Source organism: Dendrobates tinctorius, unplaced genomic scaffold (genome assembly GCF_039654945.1).
Source record: "Dendrobates tinctorius isolate UK_male_01 unplaced genomic scaffold, ASM3965494v1 ptg000209l, whole genome shotgun sequence".
In the NCBI taxonomy this organism is placed as follows: domain Eukaryota; kingdom Metazoa; phylum Chordata; class Amphibia; order Anura; family Dendrobatidae; genus Dendrobates; species Dendrobates tinctorius.
The window spans coordinates 9524405-9532500 of record NW_027361876.1 but is presented as its reverse complement, the minus strand read 5'-3'; positions in this window follow the sequence as shown (position 1 = coordinate 9532500).

Genomic DNA, 8096 nt, shown 5'->3' with positions numbered 1-8096 from the left:
TCACATAAAGTGAGATGTTATAAATGAACAACAAAGGGCCAACAAGGGAAGGGAAACCAAGGAATTTAATTGGGTCAAATGGAGTATCACAAGAATGGAATAAAACTTAAGGACTCATTTAGTCCTCTAGGTCTCATGGTGTCCAATCGGACAATCCACTTAACCTCCATTTGCCCAAGGATCTTTCTATGATCCCCACCCCTTATGCCCATATGCAGTGCATCAATCCCCCTGATCTTCAATAGGCCTGCCTCACAATTATGATGGGCCCGGAAATGTCTAGGGATAGTTTTCAATTCAGTGGGATCAGATATCATCCTGGCTGCGCCAATGTCCCGCACATGTTCACGTGTCCGCACCCTCAGCTCTCTCGTGGTAAGGCCCACATAAATTTTGGGGCACGGACAAGTTGCATAGTAGATAACATTAGACGTACCACATGATATCCGTTGTCTAATTGTGAACTCCCTATTACCATCAGAGGAGCTGAAGGTGGAACAGCGCAGGACATTAGCGCAGGCCAGGCAATGTCCACACTGAAAAGATCCCCAGACCGGGCCACTTGTCCCAAAGAAATTTCTGGGGGTGGGTACATAATGGCTCCGAACCAAGAGATCCCTTAGGTTCCTGGATCTACGTGGCGTCATGGAGGGGGAATGTCCAAGGGCGGTCCTCAGGGCTGGTTCTATCTCCAAAATGGACCAGTGTTTTTGTAAAATGGTGCGCATATTGGACCATTCATGATTGTATGTTGATATAAAACGTATAGGTCCATCTCTATCTCGTCTGCCAGTCTTCGTAATAGATTGTAGGAGACCATTGCGCGGGGTACATCTTGCTCGATCATAGCCCCTCTTGACGCACCTACGACTATAGCCCCTTTTGAGAAAACGATCACTCATGTCTTGGGCTTGTTTTTCAAATCGATCATTGGTGGAGCAGATGCGTCGCATGCGGAGGAACTGTCCGACCGGGATGGCCCGCACAGTAGCCGGATCATGGGCCGAAGATGCATGTAGTAAAGAATTGACAGAGGTGGGTTTCCTGAAGACGTCCGTCTGGATGCGCCGATCAATGTCGATCTCCAGGCGGACGTCCAGGAAATCCACAACCCTGTCATCATGCTTATATGTCAAACGAATATTATAATTATTGACATTTAACGACCTCATGAAGTTCCCGAGCCGGTCAACCCCACCATCCCACAAAAATAAAATGTCATCAATAAAGCGGTACCAGCACAGCACATGGGAAGCGTCACGTGGGCCCCCGTCGCCAAAGAGATCCCTCTCCCAAGCCCCCAAAAAGAGGTTGGCGTACGAAGGCGCACAAGCCGCTCCCATGGCCGTGCCCCGCTTCTGCAGATAAAATTGGTCCTTAAAAACAAAAAAATTGTGGGTTAAGATGAAGTCGACCAGCTCAAGAACCAGCTCACATAGCGGGCCATCCAGGTCGGAGGCCCCCAAAAACAGGCGAACAGCATCAACTCCAACCGAATGATCGATACATGTGTAAAGGCTCTCTACATCGGCAGTAACGAGAAGAGTGGATGGTTCCACAAGGATGCCATCAACCCGTGCCAGGACATCCGTCGTGTCACGTATATAGGATGGCAGTGCCTCTACCAATGGCTTTAGGTAAAAATCAATAAAACGACATACGGGCTCACAAATACTGCCAATCCCTGACACTATAGGACGCCCTGGGGGGTCGAGGGCATCCTTGTGGACCTTAGGTAGAAGATAAAAAGTGGGGGTTCTGGGGAATTTTACCACCAAGCCATCCAAGACCTTCTTAGTTATGACACCGCTTTCAAATGCCCTCTCCAGGATCAGTCTAAGTTCATGTAAAAAGCGACTCCCTGGATCAGAGGGTAGTTTTTTATATGTTTCTGGGTCCCTCAGTTGGCGAAACACTTCTTTCTCATATTTCTGGCTGGGCCATACCAGGCGAAAATTATCCTCACGACGTAAATTGGATAACTTAACCCATAAACAGCGTCTGGCGATCTCCCAATTGCAATCATTGGAGGATGTCGTGTTTAAACCTGCTGATAAGGGGGGGAACATAGTGGTATGGCCCAGAACCCCCACTTTTTATCTTCTACCTAAGGTCCACAAGGATGCCCTAGACCCCCCAGGGCGTCCTATAGTGTCAGGGATTGGCAGTATTTGTGAGCCCGTATGTCGTTTTATTGATTTTTACCTAAAGCCATTGGTAGAGGCACTGCCATCCTATATACGTGACACGACGGATGTCCTGGCACGGGTTGATGGCATCCTTGTGGAACCATCCACTCTTCTCGTTACTGCCGATGTAGAGAGCCTTTACACATGTATCGATCATTCGGTTGGAGTTGATGCTGTTCGCCTGTTTTTGGGGGCCTCCGACCTGGATGGCCCGCTATGTGAGCTGGTTCTTGAGCTGGTCGACTTCATCTTAACCCACAATTTTTTTGTTTTTAAGGACCAATTTTATCTGCAGAAGCGGGGCACGGCCATGGGAGCGGCTTGTGCGCCTTCGTACGCCAACCTCTTTTTGGGGGCTTGGGAGAGGGATCTCTTTGGCGACGGGGGCCCACGTGATGCTTCCCATGTGCTGTGCTGGTACCGCTTTATTGATGACATTTTATTTTTGTGGGATGGTGGGGTCGACCGGCTCGGGAACTTCATGAGGTCGTTAAATGTCAATAATTATAATATTCGTTTGACATATAAGCATGATGACAGGGTTGTGGATTTCCTGGACGTCCGCCTGGAGATCGACATTGATCGGCGCATCCAGACGGACGTCTTCAGGAAACCCACCTCTGTCAATTCTTTACTACATGCATCTTCGGCCCATGATCCGGCTACTGTGCGGGCCATCCCGGTCGGACAGTTCCTCCGCATGCGACGCATCTGCTCCACCAATGATCGATTTGAAAAACAAGCCCAAGACATGAGTGATCGTTTTCTCAAAAGGGGCTATAGTCGTAGGTGCGTCAAGAGGGGCTATGATCGAGCAAGATGTACCCCGCGCAATGGTCTCCTACAATCTATTACGAAGACTGGCAGACGAGATAGAGATGGACCTATACGTTTTATATCAACATACAATCATGAATGGTCCAATATGCGCACCATTTTACAAAAACACTGGTCCATTTTGGAGATAGAACCAGCCCTGAGGACCGCCCTTGGACATTCCCCCTCCATGACGCCACGTAGATCCAGGAACCTAAGGGATCTCTTGGTTCGGAGCCATTATGTACCCACCCCCAGAAATTTCTTTGGGACAAGTGGCCCGGTCTGGGGATCTTTTCAGTGTGGACATTGCCTGGCCTGCGCTAATGTCCTGCGCTGTTCCACCTTCAGCTCCTCTGATGGTAATAGGGAGTTCACAATTAGACAACGGATATCATGTGGTACGTCTAATGTTATCTACTATGCAACTTGTCCGTGCCCCAAAATTTATGTGGGCCTTACCACGAGAGAGCTGAGGGTGCGGACACGTGAACATGTGCGGGACATTGGCGCAGCCAGGACGATATCTGATCCCACTGAATTGAAAACTATCCCTAGACATTTCCGGGCCCATCATAATTGTGAGGCAGGCCTATTGAAGATCAGGGGGATTGATGCACTGCATATGGGCATAAGGGGTGGGGATCATAGAAAGATCCTTGGGCAAATGGAGGTTAAGTGGATTGTCCGATTGGACACCATGAGACCTAGAGAACTAAATGAGTCCTTAAGTTTTATTCCATTCTTGTGATACTCCATTTGACCCAATTAAATTCCTTGGTTTCCCTTCCCTTGTTGGCCCTTTGTTGTTCATTTATAACATCTCACTTTATGTGAGATTCCCCTTTTCTTTTTTGACTCAATCTGAATTAATTGTAACATGGTTTCCCCAGTCTGTTTTAGGTTCCCGCAGGACTCTATATTTCCTATGTCTTCCTGCAGTGGTTGTTTTTAATTTATTTTCTTTTAATTTTATTGTTTTTAACTTTGAGATATGTGTTTTGTTATTTTCAGTATCATCTTATATGTCCCGGTTTTGCCTCAAGTAGCCCTATACACTGGATCCGATTTTCCTTTGTCTACAATCAAGAATACCTATTTATGGGTTGAACATCATTTAACATGCTGCTTATTTGAATTTTTTGTTGTATATTTTTGTATTCCACTTTTTATGTATTAATGATCTTCTGCTCATTCATTACAATTAATATGGAATTATAATGTACTATATTGTATACATACCATCGGATGGGGGGGTTATTCGTGGAACATTGTTTATAGTACCTCTAGTACTTCTATACAGCATGTTTGCTCTTGATATTATTGGGATTATTATTTTTATTATTCTGGCCCCTTGATAGGGAATCTTGGATCAGGGATTACATATATTGTGTCCTAGTTCAATCGTTACATGGCTGTGCGCATCGCCGTGCTGTGTGCGGCTCCATGCTGCGGTCGGCGTCCTCTAACACAGTGCGCTTTGCCTCGGGTCCCGACGCATGCGCAGTGTGTGGACGCCGGGCTGCAGCATAGGACCTGCAGACACCACGGCGCATGCGCCGTTTAGGCCATTCTGATTGGCTGACGCCGGTCACGTGACCGGGGTCATGGGCTATTTGAAGGCCCTACTGGGATCTTTTTATTCACTCTCCTCCTTGATAAAGCGGCGGGGGACGTCGCGAAACGCGCGTCGGAGGCCCCACTGCTGGACCCCTTCCTCCTCCCCTCCCTGGTGAGTTGTTATTTATTTGATTCTGTACTACTACCAGCGTTTTTGACTATCACTGGCAGTGTATGCTTGGCACTTGTATCATTAGTCACTGCTTCCATGATTATTCACTTTACATCTGCTGGGGTGGCATCTTTCCGATTGTCATCTATTATTTCCACCAGCACTTTGATCTCCGCTGTTAGCGTGTATTGATACTGGTAATACCAGTTACCGCTACCGTGATTATGGATTTCATATTTGCTGGGGCGATACCTATTTCTTAGACATGATTTGAGGCCTTCAGTATACTCTCACCTGGTTTTCCATCTGGAGGGGATTTGGTCGGTACATGGGATTTATTGTCCAAATTATTTATGAGCACATCTTTTGCTATCCATTTTTTGTAAACTATTTAATAATAAAAAATGTATATTTTTCTACATGGAATTTATTGCGTGCTCTTGTGTTTTTTCTCCTAAGTATTATACATAATACATACTACATACATACTACATATATACTACATGCATGCTACATACATACTACATGCATGCTACATACATACTACATATATACTACATGCATGCTACATACTACATATATGCATCATACATACTACATGCTACATACATACTACATGCATGCTACATGCTACGTACATACTACATACATACTACATATATACTACATGCATGCTACATACATACTACATGCTACATACATGCATCATACATACTACATGCTACATACATACTACATGCTACACACATACTACATATATACTACATGCATGCTACATACATACTACATGCTACATACATACTACATACTACATGCATGCTACATACATACTACATGCATCATACATACTACATACATACTACATACATACTACATGCTACATACATACTACATACATACTACATACATACTACATACATACTACATGCTACATACATACTACATACATGCTACATACATGCTACATACATACTACATACAATACATTCATACAATACATACATAGACATACAGTACATATAACATAGAGTAACATACTTACCAATACTTGTCACATTGTTCCCCAAAGCCATTGTCTTCTACGGAATAAATATTAAAATAACAAACCACAAAAATACTCACCCATGATCCGAAGCAGTCCATGAGTGTGTCCCACGACGATCTTGGGTAGAGAACTGCAGCATCAGCTTTTACCATAAAGTGAGACTAGGGACTTTTTTTTTTTTTAAGTGGCGGAGGAATACAGTGCGGAAGGATACCTACCTTCCGTCATTGGATTCCTGCAGCCCGTAGAGAGCGGCAGCATCAGCTGATGCTGCAGTTCTCTACCCAAGATCGTCATGGGACACATTCGTGGACTGCTTCGGATCATGGGTGAGTATTTTTGTGGTTTGTTATGTTAATATTTATTCCGTAGAAGACAATGGCTTTGGGGAACAATGTGACAAGTATTGGTAAGTATGTTACTCTATGTTATATGTACTGTATGTCTATGTATGTATTGTATGAATGTATTGTATGTAGCATGCATGTAGTATGTATGTAGTATGTAGCATGTATGTAGCATGTATGTAGCATGTAGTATATATGTAGCATGCATGTAGTATGTATGTAGTATGTATGTAGCATGTATGTAGTATGTATGTAGCATGTAGTATGTATGTAGCATGTAGTATGTATGTAGTATATATGTAGTATGTATGTAGTATGTATGTAGTATGTATGTAGTATGTATGTAGTATGTATGTAGCATGTAGTATGTATGTAGTATATATTTAGTATGTAGTATGTATGTAGCATGCATGTAGTATATATGTAGTATGTATGTAGCATGTAGTATGTATGTAGCATGTATGTAGTATATATGTGGTATGTATGTAGCATGTAGCATGTATGTAGCATGCATGTAGTATGTATGTAGTATGTATGTAGTATTTTTTTTTTTTTTTTTTAACATTTAACACATTAGCCGGATGATGGGACTACTACTGTCCCATCATTGGCTAATGTGTCAATCACTGCCATGGTAGTAGGCATCGCCAGATGGGACTTGTAGTCCCATCGGACGATGCCTGCACAGACCCCCGGACATCAGCACAGCCCCCCGGCAGGCCGGCACAGCCCCCCGGCAGGCCGGTACAGACCCCCACAGGGTGCACAGACCACCGGCAGGCCGGCACAGCCCCCCGGCAGGCCGGTACAGACCCCGGGCAGTCCACACAGCCCCCCGGCAGGCCGGCACAGCCCCCCGGCAGGCCGGCAGAGACCCCCGGAAGGCCCGAAATGACGGCGCATCATGATGCGCACACACCGCGCATCATGATGACGTCATTTCGGCTGTCAATCAACTTTGAACTTCCGATTCCGATGCCCGATATTAAAAAAATATCGGATGTCGGTATCGGAATTTCGATACAGCAAGTATCGGCCGATACCCGATACTTGCGGTATCGGAATGCTCAACGCTAGTGTCAACCCGTACTATCCGTCGGCGTCTGAATGAAAAGGGACTGTATGGTAGGAGACCCCGGAAGACCCCACTTCTTACCCTGAGACATAAAAAAGCCAGGCTGGAGTTTGCTAAAACTTACCTGAAAAAGCCTAAAACGTTTTGGAAGAATGTTCTCTTGTCAGATGAGACAAAAGGCAAAGGCATTAACATAGAGTTTACAGGAGAAAAAAGAGGCATTCAAAGAAAAGAACACAGTCCCTACAGTCAAACATAGCGGAGGTTCCCTGATGTTTTGGGGTTGCTTTGCTGCCTCTGGCACTGGACTGCTTGACCGTTTGCATGGCATTGTGAAGTCAGAAGACTACCAACAAATTTTGCAGCATAATGTAGGGCCCAGTGTGAGAAAGCTGGGTCTCCCTCAGAGGTCATGGGTCTTCCAGCAGGACAATGACCCAAAACACACTTCAAAAAGCACTAGAAAATGGTTTGAGAGAAAGCACTGGAGACTTCTAAGGTGGCCAGCAATGAGTCCAGACCTGGATCCCATAGAACATCTGTGGAGAGATCTAAAAATGGCAGTTTATAGAAGGCACCCTTCAAATATCAGGGACCTGGAGCAGTTTGCCAAAGAAGAATGGTCTAAAATTCCAGCAGAGCATTGTAGGAAACTCATTGATGGTTACCGGAAGCGGTTGGTCGCAGTTATTTTGGCTAAAGGTTGTGCAACCAAGTATTAGGCTGAGGGTGCCAATACTTTTGTCTGGCCCATTTTTGGAGTTTTGTGTGAAATGATCAATGTTTTGCTTTTTGCTTCATTCTCTTTTGTGTTTTTTCATTTAATCAAATTAAATGAAGATAATAATACCAAAGAATTTGTGTTTGCAATCATTTTCAGGAAGAAACTGAG